This window comes from Cricetulus griseus, assembly GCF_003668045.3.
Source record: "Cricetulus griseus strain 17A/GY chromosome 1 unlocalized genomic scaffold, alternate assembly CriGri-PICRH-1.0 chr1_0, whole genome shotgun sequence".
Classification (NCBI taxonomy): Eukaryota; Metazoa; Chordata; class Mammalia; order Rodentia; family Cricetidae; genus Cricetulus; species Cricetulus griseus.
In genome coordinates this window covers 265,890,740-265,913,761 of record NW_023276806.1, presented here as the reverse complement: position 1 = coordinate 265,913,761, position 23,022 = coordinate 265,890,740, and positions in this window count along the sequence as shown.

Below are 23,022 nucleotides of genomic sequence, written 5' to 3'. Positions count from 1 at the left end.
GAGAGGCAGACAGATATCTATGAGTTTGAGGCCAGCTTGATCTACAGAGTGAGTTCCAGGACTGCCAGGACTATTACACAGAGAAACCCTTTCTTGAAAAACCAAAACCAACCAAACAAACAAACAAGCAAAAGACCCATAAAAAAAAAGAGAAGCTGTCTTATATCTCCCTGGATTTTGAACAAGAAATGACACTGCTATATCCTCCGCTTTGGAGAAGCGCTATGAGCTGGCTGATAGGCAGGTGGTTACCATGGTCATGAGCAATTTCAGTGTGCATAGATGTTCTCCAAGCCCAGATTCTCACAGTATCCATGCGACCACCTTCAACTTCATCATGAAGATCAACGTCATTGTTACCCCTGAGCACAAGTACTAAGTCTGGATTGGTGGCTCTATCTTGGGTTCACTATCTACCTTTGAGCAGATAATGGATCAGCGAGCAGGAGTATGGAGACTCAGCCTGCTCCATCATCCACTGCAAATGCTTCTAGATGCACTAGAGGCATCTGTTGCATGAACTGATTCTGAAGTATCAATTTGCCCTGGCAAATGGACACGCCTCATGCTAGCCTCATGAGACTGGAATAAGCTTTTCAAAGGCAATTCGTCCTTGAAGCTTGAATCTCTTATCAGCACTTGGCCACAGAACTTACTGCTGATTTTTTATCTTGTAATCAAGTTAATTGTTCCCTTGGTATATGTTTGATACCCTATGCATATCTTGATGGAATCCTCAGTCCCTTGTGGCTTGGTTACTTGTTGGCTGAGGAAGCACACTATGGAAGAGAAATCCCCAGCCTGGTGGATATATGTGAGTACTGAGCAGTGATCCATGTAGGATATTAACCAACAGCTGGCAGGATTTCTCAAGCTGGCAAGGGTTCCCAAATCAGTTAGCATTTCTGTCTTCCTGTTCTAGCAGGATGGGAAATTTCTAGCCTTAGGACCCAATTTGTGTTTTGTTTTTTGTTTTTCCTCCTGATGTGAGTTATAACTTGCCTTGTGTTGGGCATGTTTGCATTTACAACTGTGAATTTAATCATTCCTTTAATTTATATAATTTGGTACTCAATTCTTTAATAGATGGCAGATATTTTTTCCTCCCTGTTCAGGCTAGCCTGGAACTGAATTCCCACCTTTCTGCCTCTACCTTTTGAGGGTTACAGATATATAATACTTTGCCATGTTGTTAGCCAATTTTTGTACAAAGAACTGTTATCTATAATGGAGAAAATAAAAAAAGAAAAAGAAAATCTACAGCACGTACATGATGGACTCTGTTTTCTCTCAGAGATACATGGAATAGATTGCTGATTTACTTATTACAGTGCAAATGCAAAAGACCGTGACATCCAAACTGAAATTTAACTTGCTTTCGCATTTTCTGTGTATTACTCCATCATTTAGATGTGTATCCATCATTTAGAACTAATATTTTGGTGCCAGTATGACGGGTTCAAGTATGAAAACCTGAATTAGATCTCGGAGACCCATATTGTAGGGAGAAAAAGTTGTCCAAATCCTGTACATGAGCATGTGTCAAACACACAGAAGCAAAGTGTAACTCATGCTTATGTTGTCCGGATATGTTTCCAGTTAAGTGTTTGCAATCTATTTATTAAATAGGCATTCTTAAAGAAATCTGACACGGTACTTTTGACACTATGTAAAAGGAACGTATCTGTCACACTTATCTACACTGGTCGAACGCAGAGGAATCCACAGACAGTAAAGTTATGTATGCTTTGTTTCTATTGCCTTAAAACTGGTGGGAAAAGAGAAACACGATACTGCTCTGAGCCAATATGGGGTCAGCTCTGGAGCCAGCTGCATGATGCAGAGTCAGTGTTTATTCACTGACAGAGCAGCATTGGGGACCTCGGGGACCTCTTTGTCCTGACTGGGCAGAGGGCTAAGTGGCAGTGTCAATTCTTTTACAGAAACTGAAAGGCTCTCCCACTCTGCCCACCTTGACACCAAGCATATGACACTGGACAAGAGATGGCACTCTAGAAGTCAATGTCAGAACTCAAGTGCCACCTGGGTTCATGTTTGGGCTGCAAGGATAGAAGCCCAAAAGACTTAATATCTGTTTCTTGGAAGTAAAGGAAGAGAGAATTGTTGGTCTCCTTCCATCAAATCATCTCCACCTCAAAGTTGATAAAGACAGAGGAGTGATTTATTTTAGTCATGGCCCTGGGGCTGGTTCAAGATAAATCGTTTATGCAACACAGAAGTTTTTAGAATGTAGTTCTTTTATTTTATTTACATGTATGCATGTGTGAATGCTGTATGTATATGGATGGCTGCACAGGGCAGGGGAAACGATCAGATACCCTAGATGTGTACTCCAGCGTTTTACAGCTCTCTGGTGTGGGTACCAGGAAATGAACCTGGGTCCTCTAGAAGAGCAACAAGAAATCTTACCTGTGGAGCTATCCCTCCAGCCATTGAATATTATATTTCTTTTGATGTCTCTAGCTGATATAAATTAGTAACAATGCTTTTCTTTGAGATAGGTAGAATAATCTTTAATGAAATTATGCCTCGTGTCCATTTTGTTAAAGCTTTGTTCCCAGTTTTGAGTGTTATGGAGGTGTCACCTTGTGTATTTGTGGTATCCTTTCTTGCTGAAAAGACATAAATTGAGGGAACAGAGTCCTTTGTCTGTGCCTTATAATCATTGGCTAGGTCATAAATTCCAATCAAAAAGATCTGACAAAGGAAGAAACCTCTCTTTCATTTCCACGACAATCAGCCATATGGGGGTGTGTCCATATGATTCCTGATCTGCATTGTCAGGATCTGTCAACAGTAAATCAAATGCCAGTCAATTAATTACGATAGGTATTCTCGAAAACAAACAATGCCCTTTTTGACGATTGCGTATTTTTATAGACATGTTATACATGTGAAATATAGCATTCAGTCCCATGTTAAATTTGTTCATCTAAAACTGCACTCTTGTTTTTCTTAGTGTGGATTCTTGTGGAGATCTCTGCCCAGTAGTGTGTACAAACTCACAACATTGATTGGAAAAGTGTGAAACAAGAAAATGTCTTAATCTCCAGAAGTTGAATTGTATACAAATGCTAAAGTCATAGTCTTTGTATTTTAATATTTTATTACATTTATTGTTTGTGTATGAGTGTGTGTGTTTGTGTGTGTGTATTTATACACACCAATGTACCATGTGGAAGTCTGATGACAACTTGAATAAATCATTTCTCTTCTATAAACTCAGGTCTTAAAGTTTGATGGCAAGTGCTTCTTCCCACTGAGCCATCTTGCTTGTCCATATTATTTTCTTAGTCTACAGTGAGACACTGTTTCTCAAGTATGCGATATTGTATGATAATCTTTGATCTTTATTTCCATTAAAATGGTAGATAAATCTACATAACACTACAGTCTAACAGTGCCTGCTGTAGGGAAGAATTACAGACTCAAAAGAATACTACAGAACACTACAGTCTAACAGTGTCCCCTGTGTAGGGAAGAACTACGTGCTCATAGTTCAGGAGATGAGTTAGATAGCTGGAAGTGCTGTTGGCTTCTTTCCTAACTTTTTCTTCAGGGAAGACTCTTAGGGTTTCAAGGCTTAGTGCAAAATGAGTGTTTAAAAATTCACTCAATAGGAGTCCTAATTCAAACCCAAGAAGATAAAAAGGGGACTAGAAAGAATGTGAGAGCTGGATGACTGGTTGAAGGCCTGTCAAATGCTGTCTTCAGGGCATGGCATGGCTATCACAATCAAGAACTCACAGCAACTGTGGTTGTGTGAAGAAGATCTGCACAAGATTAAGCCAGTTAAGAGCTGGTTTAATCAAAATAAAGAAAATACATGCTTTGGGGAAGAGGACAAAGTATGGTGGAATAATAGAGGGAAATTGTGGGCAGATATGATCTTAATTTGTTATATATGTGTATATATGAAATATATTGAATATAATGAAATTCCATATATATGGAATTCATGAGAATAAAGAAGATATTAATTTGTAAAAGAATCTGTCATCTGCTTTGTCTTTGGATTAAGTTTCAGATAGAATAAAAAGGTTTCATATATGTAAAAAGGTTAATCTGTGTTCCACAAATTATTTGAAAATGTTTTGAGACAATGTCTAAATGAGGCTCACAGGAGCTCTCTGTCTACAGGCATCTGGAAAGCTTCATATGTACTGGGTGTCATGGAAGAAGATGGGCTGGGTACACACAGTTTCTCCTTGCTCTGGTACTTCCAACTTTATACTTTGGACTGACTGAATATAAGTTTGGAGATGAAATCAGTAGATTGGGGTACAGCCATGCAGTAGTAGAGCATTAAGTCAAGGGAAAGGATCTTCTAAGTGAGTAGCCCTTCTCAGGCTGTGTTGGAATAATTGGCATAAGACATTGTTTATCAGCCCTTGGAGGCAGTGTGGGGAATACAGTTGCATCACAAACAGAAAGGAAAGCCAGATTATCAAGATCCATACATTGGGCAGGAATACAAAAATATGCATTTGTGGAAAAACAAGAGCAGTTAATGTATACAAAAGGATTCTGAAATTAACTCCCTGTAGAGTATCAGAGCAAAGAAGCAATTTTAAAATGACTTAGAATAATTGTCACTGAATCCCCCCATAAGAGAAATAATTACCCAGATTGAAACACAACAAAAAAGATCAATCTAAGTGTAGACAGATAGATTCTAAAACATAAACAACTGTGAAGTTTCAAGCTATAAAATAAGATTATTTTGAAAAAAACTCAACTAGGACATGAAAAGCCATAGATAGGAATGATCCTGTCACAAATTTTTGGACTGGATTATGGTATTGAGAAGTAATGCTGGAAGGTTCCCTGGTAAAGGGAAGGTACTGTTCTTGCAGAGAACCTGCGTTTGGTTCCCATATCAGAGCCATCTATAACAGTAGCTGAAGGGGAATCCAATGCCCACTTCTGCCCTTTTCTGGCACTAAATTCATCTGCCCATACCGACACCTAGATAAACACACTTAATTTAGTTTTAAAAGAAATCAAGCACCTGCATTATGTGTGTGTGTGTGTGTGTGTGTGTGTGTGTGTGTGTGTGTGTACGAATACATTTACACACTCACATCCAAACAAAGTATCGTGTTTGTTCAGAAGATTAATATCTCATCAGCTAGTGTAGACATGTGGAAATTTGATTAATAGCCACATTTCTGATGAGTTTATTTGATGATACAGAGTCCAAGACACTGGAGAGAGAAAGAAGTCAATGACTAAGTCACTGGATAAGATCCTTTTGGAAAACACAGAATGTGTCCTTTAAACTGTATCTTTGGATGGATAAGCGACCAGGAACTTGACAAGTTTGACAGCTATTCAGTTGATATTGTGAAAGAACAATGCAATTGTCAAGGACGAATTTCACGGCTGTGTGTCTAGCCACATATCTGAGCCTCGAGATGCAAAATGACACTTTCTGCTACCAATTACTTTTACTAGGAAAATAATTCCTGACTTGACCCACAATTAGTTAACTAGAAAATATTTTCGTTGTGATTGTTGTACTTATATGGATGAATCAAACCCTGCAATGATAGCTCTGTACTGCATCCTGGGAGTTTATAGACCTGTCTTTTCTTCCCCAGGTTCATGGCCCCTGTAAGTTCAGTCATGTGACTTACACTGGTATTCCACTCCTGGATAAAAAAAAAAAAATACCTGAATTTTCACAAAGCAACTATCAAGCATAGCAGTTGAAACTGTAAATTCTAATTATTATTGGCACATATCTTACTTCAAAGAATGAAACTAAATTTTTATATTAGTGATATTTTAAAGTACTTCTTATTACATTTCTTGTGATGCCTTTGAGTTTATACTAAGTTACAAATAATCACTAGATTATCCTTAATATATCCCAGGATAAACAAATAAGCACCCGAATCTAATATGGTTTCTTTGGAACTCTTAAGAAGTTAAAAGCTTTACTATGGAGAATAGAAGATTCAGGAAGGTGAAAGCATGCATAGTTTATCTAGAGTAAATAATCCTAACTAGTTTATCAGAGATAACTGATTAGTGCCCTGTGTTAAAAGTTTTTTTAACTTTATCTTAGAGAAAGGTCCTAACTTTGTTTTCCTGTGTGTTTGTGTGAGTGTGTGTGTCCATGTGCACACAGGCGTGCAAGCACAAGTACATGGATGCCAGGGGCCACCCTGAAGGGTCATTCCTTAGGCACTGCCATTTACTTGTTTTTTGAGACCCACTCTCTCCTTGCCCTGAAGGTGGCCAAACAAAGAGCCCAAGAAATCTACTTGCCTGGGCCTCCTCATTGCTGGGATTCTAAGCATTTGCTATGCCTAGTATTTTTCAGATGGGCTCTATTAAGTTCAGTCCTTAAGTCTGCCAGGCAAGTACTTTACTGACTGAGCCATCCCTGGAGTACTTGTTATTCTTTTGTTTAAGCTGCAGTTGCTGATGTAAAGAAAGGAACAACGGATGAACAACCCACGTGGAGTTTATTTACCAGAAAGGGGGGAAGAGGGGGATGGGTAGTCAGCCAACCCAAGAGGAGCCAAAAAGAAGAGAGAGAGGGATGGGCGGTAGGACCTTTTAAAGGGGAGGTTGCATATGCGCACTGGGGTTTTGCACCTGGGCAAGAGTCCTCACAGGTTGCAATGCATGGCGGGTGAGTGCCCCATTGTTAGGGAGTGGGGTCAGGGTCATCCGGGTATATTGTTCTTACAGTACTGTCTCCCATTCTCCAGTGTGCATTAGAGGAGTCTGCACTGTACAATTCCCAAGTTACTTGACCAGGCAAGGCAGGACAGTCCCAATGCTGCCCCTCCTGAGGGGAGATATTTCATAGATGTGTCAGACCATGTCACTCTTAAATCATCTTAGGACCTAGCTCTATGTGCAATTATTTTCCAGATTTTAGCAGGACTGCACATAGCATTCTAATTTTAAGCTTCATTTATTCCTCGCCTATTGCTTTCCTCGATGCTTCCAACAAGGAACCTTTGATTTACCACTGCCCTGTGCATGTGCGAGCATTATGAAGCATAGGTCAGATTCAGAGTGTCACTTAAAATGTTCTCTTGTGCACGAGTGAGCAGGCATTAGAATGAGTGAGCAGCAGAGAAACTACTCTGGGAAGAGGAATAACTTTTATATGAATAAAATCAATGAAATTCTCAACAGCTGCGCTGCTGAGTGATCAGATGCAATGGGATTGCTAAGTTTTAAATAAAACATCTGCACTCTGATCATTGCATCATAGCCCAAATAAAATATTACTATGGAAATCTAAAGTTCTTGTAACACAGGTACAATTTCTCAACTAAATGGATTTAAAAAGCCTCATTATTATTGTTTTCTCTTAAAATTATTTCCGTGGAAGTCATCTTACTAATACCAAAAGTGTTTGATGGGGTATGTAATGCTTATGAGATTATTTAGTTTTGCATTCCCTTTAATATTAACGTGAGGCGTGTATGTTTACCCTCTAAATGTACATGGATGTATATCTGGTAAATATTTTGTGGACTGAGGCACCCAGCAGGCATCCTTGATACTTCTCTTTTCCTTTTGGCCCTGGCATGTAATCAATCACTCAAGCTGTAGTGGTGCCTCATAAATATTCCTCGGGTTCAGCCATTTATTTCCATTTCCTTTTACAATATCTTTCTACAAGCCACAATTATTTCTCTCCAAAACCACTGGAAGTCTCTAGACTAATTGCTGATGCTGTGAAAAATGACCTTCCTGGCGAAAGGGCTGCGATGGGGGAGCTTAAAACTGAATATAAATCCAGCTTGTAAAACATCACTGTGATGTGAGGCACACAATAGACAAATTTGACCAAATCAGGACACGCGAGAGATGCTGAGCACTAGCTTTAAAAAATATCCACATATTAATAAGATCTCAGAATAAATACTCCTGGCAGAAAAATGTGGCCTTTGGTTGTGGCTTCTAAAGTGAAGACTACTGATGACTGGAAAAGTATCACTTAGTTTGCAAATGATGGGCAGAGCCTAGCAAGATGTGTGAGTGACTGAACCCCAAACCATTTGAGCTGTTTTCCTCTACAATCCACAGCGGCATACTCTCAACTCTTCTGGCTGATTTCAGTCCTGTGACAGAATAACTATAACTGTGCCACCATGGTAGCCCGTGGAGACTTTATCTATTGGTGTTTAGCAAGCCTGGCTCACTGGGGATCTCAGTGCTGTGCACCGTAGCTCTTGCCTTGGTGATGGTGACTGAGTTGAGATGCATTTGACCAGGTTCAGATAGTTGCTAAAAACACTGAGCATGCCTATGACAGCATTTACAGATTTGAATTGATAGATCTTGCAATGAAGACTTGGCCTCACCAATGTGGAATTTTGTTGTCCAATCCACTGGAGATGTCATTGGAAGAGGGAGGGAGGGAGGGAGGGAGACAGAGAGAGAGAGAGAGAGAGAGAGAGAGAGGTGGGTTTTCCCTCTCACTGCTCCTGAGCTGGGGCATCCATCTTGTCATGAGCTTTCACATCAGAGCTGAAGGTGCTCAGGCCTTGGGAGCTTGGAACTTAAATCGATAGAGATGTCTCTACCCAGGTCCTTAGACTGAGTTGCATCACCATCATCCAGGGTCTCCGGCATGGAGAGGTACTCCACTGGATTTGTGTGTATAGACAATAGTATAAGTAATTCCCACTGTCTCAGCCTCCTCAATGTCTTCCGGTCTCTCTTCTTTTCCCTATAAATGTTATGTCCTTTCTCTTCTCTCATATACCATTGGTTCTATTTCTCTGAAGAACCTTAATACAACAATGCTTTGCATATGTTAGAATGTACCAATCTCTCTTTTTTTTTTTTTTGAGGCCACCATGACTGTGATTGAGCTAACTATGAAAACCTAAGAGAAATAGCAGTTAACCACCACTTAGCATCTAATAGAGAACAAGTTCATCTGTAGGGACTTCATAGGCTTCTTACTAGTTGATAGTGACAAAGATCCTATGAGGCAAAGTATAATCAACTGTGTTACACAGAAACAAATAGACAAAACCTACCTAAGCCACAGAGAAATTTACATGTGAATTTTACAAAGTAGTTTGTCTTCGTTCTCAGCAGAAACAACCGTGCATAACATCCCTGAGAAGACAGTGTCTTCCATGCCCCGGTGGTGCTAACCAAAGTTTCATTTAGTCCAGGGTGGCCTCAGACTTGGTAGCACTTGTCATGGTTAGGTCTTCTATTGTTGTGATAAAATACCAGGATAAAAAAACAATTTGGGAAGGAAAGGGTTTATTTCGTCTTAAGGAATATCAGGAAAGGAACACAAGGCAAGAAAACATGAAGGTGGGAACTGATTCATGGAAGAATGCCGATCCCGAGCTTGATCCTCGTGGACTGTTCAGCCTGCTTTCTCCAGCAACCCTTTCTTACACCCCGATTTCTTACTGCCTGCCCAGGGATAGCAGCACCCTGGGTGAGGTGAGCCTTCCCACATCACTCAGTAATCAAGATAATGCTCCTCAGGCTCTCTTATAGGCCATCCTAGTTGGAATATTTTCTCAATTAGGCTTCCCTCTACTGAAATGACCCTAGCTTGTGTTAAGCTGACAAAACCAAAACAAACCAACCACCACCAACAACAACAAAAAAGAAAATTCAGGGTATTAGCCACAGATGACCGTGAATTTCTGATCCCCTATCTTCCAACCCTGAGTCCTGGGATTGCAGGTGTCAGCAACCACTATTAGTTTGTGTGCTGCTGGGAATCAAACACAGTTCTTTGTGTATGCTATGCAAGGACTCCTCCAACTGAGCTAAATTCTTGGCCCAGTAATTTGTTTATCTGTGTTCTGCACATGACACAGAGGCAGAAAGATGAAGAACACATAAAATCATGGTAGTCATTTAGTCACTCCCTGAAAACACTGATTTATTGGGGTTTGTAGAACCACAGGGATTACTCACACTCCCATTTGAGGACTAAATGAATTGGAAGTCACTAAGTGCATACTTTTGTCTCTGTAATAATTGGAAGGCATTGAGTGCACACTGTTGCCTCTGTGTAACATTTGGAAGGCACTGAGTGTGCACTTTTGTCTCTGTGAAATAGTTGGAAGGCATTGTGTGCACTCTTTTGTCTCTGTGAAATGCATAGCTGCCCAAGTAACCACCATAAACCTTTCCTCAGATGTTTGCAAATAGTTTTCTCTAGATTGTAATAGCTATACCATGGACTAAAGGAGGGTCTCTATGTCCATAATCCTTTTTCCCCCTTATCTCTAACAGACTTTTTAGTAAACTCATATTTAGCTTAAACATTCATGTCACTTTTTGTTGCATTTTACCTTTTTGTCAAATAATAGTGTGAGAATTGAATTTCTTGAATATTCTTTTTTTCCTAAAAATGTGCAGGTTAGCTGTCACCTCATATGCACTTATGTTATTGTATGAGTGTGTTTTCAAGGATTCCTATTTAACTACAAATTCCCAACTTATTGTGTATTCCAATGAAATCAGTCTGAAAACAAGCAGCAAAATAAAACTCTTTATAATTGGACTGTCTCCAGGCATAAATAAAACTTTTTTATATAAATGGATCGTCCCTGTGTCTGTGCCACATTGTATCAGCAACCTAGATATTGTACATTTTCATGTATTTCAGACCTGAATAAAAAACCATCACTAGATGGATGAATGTGAAGTTAAAAAAATGGTATAAGCTACAGTGCACTGGCAAAATATATGAGAGTAAGACCTTGTTCTTTGGTTTATAGATGCCCTTACTCCTAGTATGTGGTCCTTTAGAGACACAAGGCTATTGCTTGGGGACCGGGCCTTCCCACTGCAGAGAACTAATTTATTTTCCCTTGTCCAGAATGGAGTCATTTTCATTTGTACATCATCAGCACATTCTTTAAAGTTCTGATGGTGAATTTTATAGAAGCAAAGCAGAAGAATTTAATTTAATTCTGAGTTCCCAAGTAGCTTAGCAAGAGTTTTTCTCTTCTTACTTTATTTTCCAAAATGCATTTCTATTTCAAAATAGGAGTTACACAAAACACCAATCTATTTCAAAGGAGTGGGTGAGTGAGAGGTAAATAAAGTAGAAAATAGAAATTCACCCTGGTTTTTTCAGCAATTCTGAAAAAATTACAAAGTGTTTATCAATGTTTTAGATAAGTGGTTATATGAATTTCAGATGATAATCTTACAGATTTGTAGGTAATCAGTGAAAATTATTTTTACTTTTATTAAAGGAATTATATCTATTCTGTATCTATCATCTATCATCTAAATATTTATCACCTATCATCTCTCTCATCTGTCATCTATCTCCATATCATCTAACTCTATCTACCATCATCTATTTATATCTATCATCAATCTCTATCTTTTTATCTATCATCTTTTTCAGAGGATTGAATTTATTTTTAATCTGTTTTTAAGCGTTAACATTATTGACATGTGAAGACAACAAAAATAAGAAGTCAAGTCTCTTTTAAAATGGACAAGACAAGACATGGAGGGGCGAGAAGAGAGGAAACATGGAGGAAAAGGAAGAAAGAGGCATAGAAACTGCAAATGTTAGACTACCGCTCACTGAGAACAAATATTTCCCCTTTTTTTGAGTTAAAGGAAAATACGATGTACATTAATGCTCAAGATGAAGGGTAGAGCATGGTGTTTGTCTCAGAAACTGTAGAGTAAGGAAGATTAATGTGAGAATTTTCATTCTCACATTCACAGGTAGGTGAACATATGAAAGGTCAGTAACAGACCTTGCTGCTTTGGGTGCTGTGGCTTGATGTCAGCCAGGTTTGGACAGTGCAGACTTTACAAATAGTAACTTGGGGTTGGTGTGTTGTCTGTAGAAGGTTTCACCTGTGAGACAAAGTTCTCTGGGGAAGAAATTGGAATCCCTATCCATTGAGTTAATAAAATATAGAGACCCTCAGGATTGGGGAGGTAAGGAAAAGGAAAATAATGCAAGCTGTCTTCTATGATGACATCAAGGGGGATAGACCTCTGGTTCAGGGGAGAGATCCATAAGCTCAAGGAAGGTAACCTGGTCAGAGAATGTGACTATGGTATTCTATCACATAAAATATGTTAGGATTATTAAGGAAGGATTGGGTATGCAGTTTGAAATGACATTATTTGGATACCAACATGGACTTGATTTAATTACGTGTTCTTAAAGTAGATTTTTGAGCAGGAAGGCTAATTGGAGAGAGCTGTGGGGTGTGGGGTAGGGGAGGAACATGGCTGTTGCTTCCCTTGAAGTGAAGGTAGAGAAGAGCCCCATGGGTCAAGGACTGTGATGGTCTTTAGAAACAGAGTTTTGAGCCCAGCCGAGAGCCAGTATGAAAACAGGGACCAGTAGGGAACTGAACTCTGCAAAGATCCTGAGTAAGCAGGAAATGATTTGCCTTGAGTGGCCTCTGGAAAGGAATGTATGCTTCTTGGAATTTTGGTTCATAAATTTCTGACCTACAGGGATAGGAGATCTCTCTCTCTCTCTCTCTCTCTCTCTCTCTCTCTCTCTCTCTCTCTCTCTCTCTCTCTTTCTTCTCTCTGTTTTAAATGTCAAATTCGTGAGTTTTACTTTTTGTTAATCATGGCAGTTTTAGAAAAAATAATAGCACGGGCTGGTAGATATTTCACACTGGGGAGAAAAGACAAGCTAGAAAAATGCAGCTAAGGTCACTTTGCATCTGGCACAGTAAATATCTACCTAATTGCAGAATAAATCATTATGAAGATGGATAGGTCATTTGGATGTAGGCTGCTCCTCTGACAATGTGAATATCCACCTATTAATTCTTCAGCTTCCTCACACAGAGTCAGTCCATTCACACCACATGGGGAGATTGTCCTATGAAAGTATTTAAGGGAAAATTAGTAGCTTTTTAAATTTATAGTGTGTGTGTGTGTGTGTGTGTGTGTAGGTACTTGTAGAGTCCATCGATGGATGTTAGTATCTTCCTGGATTGTTCTCTGATCTGCCTTTTGAAACAAACTTTCAGTCAATCCTGAGCTCACAGATTGGCTAGTCTAGCTGCCAGCAAGCTCTGTAGATCAGTCTTGGTTTTCCTAGCCCTGAGGTTATAGGCTCATATGAACATACCTAAATTTTTATGTGGGTATTGTAACTGAGGTCCTCATGCATGTATAGCAGGTACTCTACCCACTGAGCCATATACCTGGCTCCTCTAATGTTTTTTTTCTAAATGTATCGTGAATTATCTTGTTTTTATTTTTTTTTTAGCAGGAATTAGGCCAAGAAAACTTACTATGCTGAAGGTGAGGCAGAGAATGCTTATACAGTAAAGTTTAAAATTTTTCACTGGCCTTGTACAGTCTTCATTTCATGAGAGTCAAGCAATATCTGGACCAAGGACAATTTATCAAAGACTTTTACAAGTATTACAATTACAGTGTCCTCAATCACCAGTTATCTCCTGTGCTCCTGGCAATAACACAACTTTCTGTGGTCAGAGAGTATCGGGGAGGGGTGGTTATTACCTTCAACAAGAAAATAGGGCTGCCTAGTAATCCCAGATGTTGCTTTAAGAGGTACTTAGGCTCTTTGGTAGTTGATAACATCCAAGATGCCCCACAAATGAAAATAAACAGGATCTGCTGAAAAGTCATCCTTCTGGTACAGATCTCAAATGATAATGCAGGGCTGAAAGGAAGGCTCTGTGGCTAACAACCCTTGCTTCTCTTGCCAAGGACCTGAGTTCAGTTGCCAGCATTCAGATGATGTCTCACAAAACCTGTAACTCCAGCTCTAGGGCATCCACTGTCGTCTTCTGGCTGCCATGTGCAACTACATACAATTGCACAAGGCCCCCACTCAGCAATACACATATATAAAAATGTAAAAGACTCTTTTAAAATAGTATTGTATATATTCCTTAATTTTTATAACCTCAGCCTTCTTCAAAGAGGGCAATTTTCTGATCAGTGTCATGAAGGTGATTTATCCACTACCATTTGTCTAAACCGATTACACAAAAAGAGGACTATTATGGAAATGTAAGGTTAAACTAAGATTTGAAAGGCTTGGTAGTCTAATGGATTAACGTTTTGTAATTCATAAGAGCTATAGGCTTAAGGTAATCATTTATTTCATTCTGTTGATGAGTTTTGCTCAAAGAGTAATCACTTGTTATAGGGAAAACCTATTAGCTGGCCATAAAAAGTAAGAATTCCAAATCCATTCTATACTATGACCTTTGATGATGATTTGATTTCAGTGAAACTACCTAGGTATTGTTTTGAAGTAACCTTGTTAGCCAGTCTTTGTAACCAAGGTATTATTACCAGGGAACTGGGGTTGATTTAAGACACTATCCTTTTTTATATGATTAATATTGGAGCTATGATAATAACGGAATGAATCTTCCCAGTGATCCCCCATTGCTAGAGGCTTTGTCTCGTGTTGTACTATTAAAAGACAGAGAAGTCTTTAGGAGGTGTAGCCTAACAGTAGATTTCCATGCCACCATGGCAAGCCCTTTGAGTATACTTTGGGCCCGCCCACTTCTCTCTCCTTTCTTAGCTCTCTGGCTAGGTGATGAGCAGTTGTGTTCCACCAAACACGCACACCATGATGCATCATTATAGAAGAAACAATAACACAGCCAAGTGATCATTAACTAAAGCCTGAAAAGCTATGAGCCCACACAAGCTTTTCCACACACCAATCATGACTGGGCCACTTGGAACTTTCCTGACAGGCTTAACTGAGGGGCCACTAAGATGGTGTGGAAAGTGAAGCCTCAGATAACAGGAATTTCAGATGCAAAAGATAGTGGCTCCTCATTATCCCTATAATCCCAGTATTTAGGATGGTGGGCAAGATGATCCTGAATGGGAGGCTATTCTGGGCTACATAGTATCTGTCTGAAAAAAAGAAAAAGCTTAGACTGGTGAGATACATCAGTCAGTGAAGTGTTTGCCTAGTTGTGCCAGTGAAGTGTTTGCCTAGTTGTGTTCAAACCCTAGGACTCGTGTGGAAAAAGACAAGTATGGTGGCCTGTGCTTGCAGTCTCAGCACTGGGTAAGCAGAGACAGAGTGATCCATATGTTCACTGGCCAGTAAGTGATGGGGAATGTTGTTCTGTGTATATGTTTGTCTTATTGGTTGATGAATTAAGCACTGTTGGCCAATAGAGGAGCAAGATAGGTGGGAGTAGGAGTTGAGGAGGATTCTGGGAAATATAGTAAAGAGAAGTTGCCATGTGATCCAGGCAGGAAGTCACATAGCAGACAGAATCAGAATATTAGCAGGGACAAGCAGGAAATGGCTCTCTCCTCTTTTCTGTGGACATGCCAAGCGGTCAATATGTAGGACGCCAGAGGAGTAACAGGTCCCTGGACCTTTCTCTGGTAAGAGAAGACCACGTGGATATACTTAGATTGATAGAAATGAGTTAATAATTAAGTCACAACTAGCCAAATAAGAAACCTTAGCCAATGGCCAACAGGTTAATAACAAATACAGCATCTGTGTATTTCTCTGGGGCAGAGAAGGACCAAAGGATCCAGCAGGACAGAGAAAACCTTAAGTTACAAGTAAGCCTGGCCTAAGTTCCAGGCCACTTAGAGACCCTGTTTCTACAAACAATGTGGGCAGACTCTGAGGAACAACACCCCAGGAGTTGATCTCTGACCACACACACACACACCTGCATCTATATGAACATGTACATACATGTGAAGAAAAATGCTTGTTAATATACATAAAGATGTGTGTGTGTGTGTGCCCTAGTATCCTTTTCATTATTTAGGTGTTTCAATATCTAAACTCTGTACGGAACAATCCTAATCTTGCAGTTCTGTTGAAAGTACCTTTTATATTGTATTAGGAAGAGAAAAATGAGAATGTGTGAGAGAAATGGAAGTATGAGAAACTTGGGGAGACCACAAAGACCATTCTGCTCAAGGACCTGAGCATCCTGGGTTTGGGGTGTCCCAGAGGATATCGACTATTCCATGGGGGGAGGTGGGCACATATACTGTATTCTATCAACTGCTTTCAAAGATCTTCCGGCCTGGAAGAATAAGGCTATTCAAATCTTCGTTTCACACATGACAAAACAGGAGTGACTCACCCCAGGCATTAGAGCCCCTCCCACAGGTACCCAGGGTACTTGCAATAGCTGAGCTGTCTCTTCTCCTCCTTTGCAGTTGGGAGGCCACACTGCTTCACTTTTTTCCTCCCAGCCAGAACACCCAGTTTGCATTACCACCTAATTATCTGGGACGTGTTTGGGTTATTCTGAGACAGTTAAGCATTGCTAACTTAGCCGTCTTAACAAATATTTTATCAGCTCATTTCTGCCCTGAACATCACCTCCCAGACAATCTCCTGGGCTAGAAATACAGTTTTTGAACTGGCTACAAGTAGACGGTTTATATGAGCTATTATATTCAGCTATTTTCCTGTACTGTGGCTTTAAGAGAACCCCACTTTATGAGTGGTGTTAGCATCTGCTCTGGTCGAATAGATGCTTTTACTAAGCTGAGTACAAGGTGAAATTTTATCAGTCGTAATCCTATTCACAAAATAGCACTTCTGAAATTAGCTGTTCAAGGAGACTTCTTTTAAACATCAGGTTCTACTTCCCCCCATCTCATAATGATAAATTTTAGGTGTGAATTGTTTTTTGCAGTGTTTCAAAATAAAGGGAGTATAGTATGCTTCAGTTCTCTTACATAGAGAATTTATGCCCTTAAACATTAATTTTACTATATATATATATATATATATATATATATATATATGCTCATTTCTATGTAATGTATGAACAAGAGAGAAAGGGAGAGCTAGACACATGCATAAAGAGAGACAGAGACAGAGACAGAGACAGAGACAGAGACAGATAGGGGGTTTGCCCACAAATACCATCTGGAGTCTGAAAGTCACAGTCACATTTCTCAACAGCAATATAATCTCCCCCCCTTAAATTCAAAATGCTAACATTTTGAGTGACAGAGAGTAAAAGGTTTGCTTTCAACGGCAGTTTGAATCATGGTCTCGATACCTGGACCCTCTCAGGTAATTGCCATAACTTCTGTTTTCAGCCTCTGCATATGTAAAGTGTAGCTTTGGGGTACAGCATGGCAGTGTTAAGAGTACAAAACATCATTAGCTTCGAGTATCAAGCATCACGGTACCAGAAGCAGGAAGTGCTCTGACCAGACTGGATCTCAGCATTGCTGTTACTAATAGTGCTATCTCCGTTGCTCTCTTCTTTTTGTGAGAAGGCTGAGGAAGGAAGGTTTATTTGGCTTAGGGTGGCTTTGGAACAAGTTGTTTTCTTTAGTTCTCAGAATTCTCCTGAGGTTTTATGTAGGTTACAGCATCAGAAAGATTCCCTTCCCATTCAAGGATGGAGGATTTTAGCTCTTGACTATGCTGTCTGTTAAGTGTGCTTTTCTGCATCTTCTCTTTTCTTCTTGTGGCACTTTAATTCCACCCAGGACTGTCTTTCTAAAGAACTATGCCTGGCTTCTAAACAGCTGCTACCATTTATTAGGAGTGAAATTCACCCTGTTTGCTTTTTCGGTTTTGAATTTCCCACTTTGCACCTTCCAAAATTTCTTAGAGCCAAATAAGTTCCCGTAAGTACAGGAAGTTCTAAACAACTTTATTTACTCTGATAGTATTTTGTACTCACTAGCCTTCACCTTGGTCAGACTTCCAGAGATGCTAGCAGTTACTGGGAAAAAGCAACTGCTGTTCTCTGAAAGCCATGTCGGACGAGCATATGGAGTAGGTGGTCTCAGGTTATTTTCAAGATTTGCTACTATTCTGTCTGCCAAGGCTGATGCCTGATATCCTGGCTGACTTGGTCATCAGATAAACATCTAAACAGTGATACCCTTCTATCATAATTCTGTTTCCATGTTAATACACTGTCAGATCCTGAAGAAGAAAAATAGGCAGCAGCATTAACGGGAGCAACTGCTATTATACTTCACATTGCGTATTGTGAGCAATTATGTCTTTCTAATCATCTGTCAGCCCTTCAGTGCTTAAGAAGATATTAGCTGTTTAAATACAGCTGCCTGAGTGAGTGCTCAGTACCTCACAATGGGAAGCACACTGAAGGAGAGCCTTTGCCTGCCTCCTGCCTGTGGGAGGTTATTTAATGCCTCCTGGATTCCCCTGCTTTGCCTTTACATTAGGAATAAAAAAAGTCATCTAGTTAGCACTGCAACTGTCAGTCTAATTACGACTTCAACTAATTATTTTAAAATCTCACTTCTAGGTAGGAATGCATTTCTTACAATAATGTGGTGCTTCTGCATCTCTGTATTTAAACATCTATTTTGCCCCTCCAGTGTGTGTGTGTGTGTGTGTGTGTGTGTGTGTGTGTGTGTGTGTGTGTTTGTCTGCACGCATGTGAGCATTTAGGACTTAGTTTACCCAAAGCATGCACAGCTATGGAATGCCAGGCATATTTTATGATGGTTTTATTACAAGGAAGATTACAGTAAGGGAAGTAAGAAAGATTAGACTGTGGATTATTTGGTAGATTGATAATTCTATCATAATTAAACAAGTGTTTGTGAGAATATCATTCATGATCACCAAATCTACATGACTCCTGCCTCTTCTTGTCCAAATTTTTCCGGTACCCGCTCTATAATCCTTAATTATTATTGTAACACATTATCTATCTATCTATCTATCTATCAATCTATCTATCTGTGTACATATCTTCATCATTATCATCATCCATCTATCTCTATACATATTTATGTAACCTACTCTAAGTCATTACATTGATGGTTTTGTTTATTTTCTCCCTTAAACCATATTGGATAAACTGTGCAGACCTTGTGACACCATATTCTGAAAGTAGAATTGTAGACAGATCATTCTTATATCATTTTGCTTTTGACTCCCTATGATAAATGCCAGGGCATCTTAGGTATACAGAGTAGCATTAGCACAGCTATGGTCAACAGGAAAAGTTGGGAAATGTTTCTGTGTATTTGTCTTCACAAAATGAGCAGCTATTGTCTTTGGGGAAAGGCTCACATGACTCACTTTGTTTTGCACCCAAGAATATAAATACTCTGTGATTGGCTGGATTTCTGAATTTTAAGATCAAGACTGAAACCAGAGCTTTGACACCAATCTATACAAGTTAAGGTGAGAGTGAGGTGTGAGTAGCCTTGTGTGTGTGTGGTTTCCTCACACCGGAGAGTTCACATTATGTGTGATCCCCACATGGCTTAGGCAAGCTGTGCACAGATCTTTGTGTATGTTTGTTAGATTTTTATGAACAATGAGATGGATCCTTCTCAAACAGTGAATTGTGTTCATATACTCCTGCAGTCCCAGTATTTGAGTGTCGTAGGCAGCAGGATTGTTGGCTCAAGGACAGACCTGTCAAAAAGCCAATTATGAGGAAACCTTAGGTTGAAACGACCAAGGAAGAGCAATATTATTTTTCAGGAACACCATTAATTCCAGGGTTTCCTTGGGGGGGGCACATCTTGGTGGAACAAATTGAGACCTCTACTGCTCAGGGGCTCACAAGCCTTCTCTCTGCAGATACACTACAGATGTTGGGGTCAGGCTTCACTGAAATGAGGCTAACTGAACCATCACCAGAGAAACCAGGCATCCTTACTCGCCTGTAATAAAGTCACACAAGGCTATGCTTCTTCAACTCACAACATTTGTGTTTGGGAGCCATTGTCACAAAGCTGATTAAAGCATTCCAAAGTAGTCTTATTAGGGAGTAAGAGAATATCCTGCTACCATGGGTAGACTTGTTAACGTTGCTCATGATCGGCAATATTTGCTATGAATTTCAAAATATTGAAACCTTGCAAGACACAACTTTTACAACACGTGGAGATGCTCAAATTAATATAATTTATTTGACAAGGGAAAGCAAGCCTTTTGTGACACTTAACTACAGGCATATTCTTTTTAATATTTCATATGTGGCTGTGTCCACGTGGCTCTGGTGTGTGTGTGTGTGTGTGTGTGTGTGTGTGTGTGTGTGTGTGTGTGTGTAGAGGGGGAGGGCTCATCGTTCAGTCTGTCTTCACTCTTAGCATGAGGGTTACAGTTCCACTTGACAAGGACAGCTCATACGTGGGTGCTGAGATCTGGCCTCAGGTACTCATGCTGGAACCATACACGTTACTCATGGAGCCATCTCTTCTCAGCCCCTTGAATATTTTACACATTCCTTCCTTTCTAGCCAAAATGTTATCCATATATATATATATATATATATTATATTATATAATATATATATGAAATAGACTACTTTATTTTGATTTATTTAAGCATATATGTTCTAAGGAAGGGGAGATAAATATTTTTCTTTTGTATTATTCAAGCTTTAAGTGGACTGTGGGCAAGGAAGTTCTTTGAATAAGAGAACTCAACTCTGAGTAGATGAAAAATTGTTCAAAGAAGAGCATGTGTAGCTATGATTACCTTTCACTGGATTCAGTGTTGCATTTTCCAAGTTACCTTTTGTCTTAATGTCACATGTGCATATAAAGTAGCAAGCATTTTTGTCAGATTTGCCCCCCAAAGCAGCAATTTCCTGTATTCTCTCTGCAGTCCTTTCCCCTTTTCACAGATGTGACCACTTCCGACTGTATCAGCTGGTTCTTGTACTGTCTCTCTGCATCTCTAAATAGTATGCCTACATTGCTGTTTCAGAGTCTTTTATTAATAGGCTTTATCTGTTGGCCTCTCACTGTAGAATCTGATAATTCAGCTTCCTTTTGCTTTCCGGTCCCTATCACACACGTGCGTACTTCTGAGCTCTCATCTTCTTTAAATAGTAGATCCTAATTTTGATTAAATGAATATTCATATTCAATATATTGTGACTAAAGGAGAGGGTGAGGAGCTGAGCCAGGCACCAGTCACGGTTTCCTTTATCCTGCCTTCTAGGATTTTCTTTTCTCTAACATTAAGAGTAGGCCATTTTCATTTGCTTAGGTGTTTTGTTTTCATTTTATTGCTGTTTTATTTAAGTTGGGTTTTGTGTCTAGCAGTGGTTCAATATTTTCCTGTGGTAAAATATGCCATTTAATATTTACGAGGATTTCATATCACCTACCAGTTTTACGTTATTCAGAAAATCTTTTGCAGTGTCCTCTGAGGAATCCCACTGAAAGCCAGGGGCCTTGGGAATGGCATCTCACATTTGAGATGACAAAACAAGCCTATACCAGCAGGTACATGGATGAGGTATTGTCAGCCCACCTAGCAATAGCAGAGTGAGGGACAATCCCCATGTTACCCAGACCTCTGTAGGGTAAGAGCGAGGCACCACTCACTGCTGCTCTCCAAGAGGATTTGTGGGGTAAGCCTTACTTTGCCAGCAGGTATACTGAGGCAAATGAATGGCTGTGGGAGAATGCTTTGTGTGAGCACTTGACAAACATTTAACATATGGAGCAAAAATAACAATCTGAAACACAATCCATCTCTCCTTACCCCCTTCTAGGGCTCTATGATGAGCACCTGCTCTGTCCTCACAACATCTGGTGCTTCGGGACAGTTTGGACCTTTGGCAACAGAAAGATGGACTTAGCCATATGGCCTAACCTGCCTCTTCAGGGTGAGGGAGAGCCCAGGCACTCTGATATGAGAGTATGCCATGCATACACAATCGAGTTACACCTTAATTCCAGGGTAGATCTTCTTACACGGTACAGAATCCTGTCCCTCAAACTTTGACTGTAAGAATTCCAGTGCTCTTATAGTTTTTATTAGGATGTTTTCAGTATGTGTTTATTCAAGCTAATTCTCTGATTTCTTAAAATTATTGGTGTATGAATTTGCATAGCTGTTGGGCTTTATATTTTGAATAGTCTGTTAAGATCTATTATCCATGTAAAACTTCTGCTGTGCTGATCTCAAAATCAAGACCTTGCCTGCTCTGACCAAGCCATCTTTGATAGCACACAGTGAGACCCTTAGCCCCACAATGTCTTTTAATGGTTCAGTCTTGTTTGTATGTGTTTCTTCTTTATTATTAAACTTCAATAACTCTTTACACTGTGAATAAACTTTTGAGCTGGATAGACTCTGTGTGTGTGTGTGTGTGTGTGTGTGTGTGTGTGTGTGTGTGTGTGTGTGTTGTATAACAGTTTTCTCTTAGATTGAAATACTCCAAAACATCCCATCCTGCAAGGAAGCACCTTAAGCAGGAAGACAAACAACTCAGAATAGCTTCAAGAAGTCCCTGAAACTGATCAGATTCACTAGGCCCCTCCATACCAGAGTAATAAAAACTGAGAGTTCCTCTTAGACCAAGCAGAGCCAATCTACAAAGACTTTCATAGCAGAAAATCATTAAAAGACAGCTACCTGGGAAGAAGCTGAAACCAGCCAAGCTGCCTGCAAAAGTTTAGATCAACTGAGGTACCTGGAAAGGACACTCTCTAACCTGTTGAGTTGCCTTTAGGGTATAAAGTGTGCTCCATGTTTCTAGCTTTGTGAGCTGTCACCCATGCTGAGGTGGGCTTTGGTGAGGCAGTTGTCTTTGGAGTCCTTTGGTCTCCAGTCCATAACTTAGCATCCATTCTCCTGTAACTAATCTCAATAAAATATACTGGTTCACCAAGTTGGACAAGGTAGCATCTGTACTTTGGTCTGTCATGGGTTCCTTATCTTGGATGAGTAGATGTGTGATTCTAGATGCATTTGCCTTATGGCATTTTGTTAAGCAAAAATGTTGACAGTGCCTATGTTATAAGCAAATATGCCTCCCCACAGTGGGTGATAGAACCTGATTTAGGGTGTAAATATGTCTAAACTCTCATTGTTTCAGTTAATTTTCTTCCCAAAACAAAGTAGTCTCTGGTTCATCTCTAGAGATGGGATGGGTCTGCTTTACTCAATCTCTCTTATCACAGAACCTCAGATTGTATCCAGAATGGGAACTGGCCTTAGTATGTGCTTATTGAAGGAAGATTTACAGTGCAAGGTTTATGTGTGTGCATATGTGTGCATGTGCATCTATG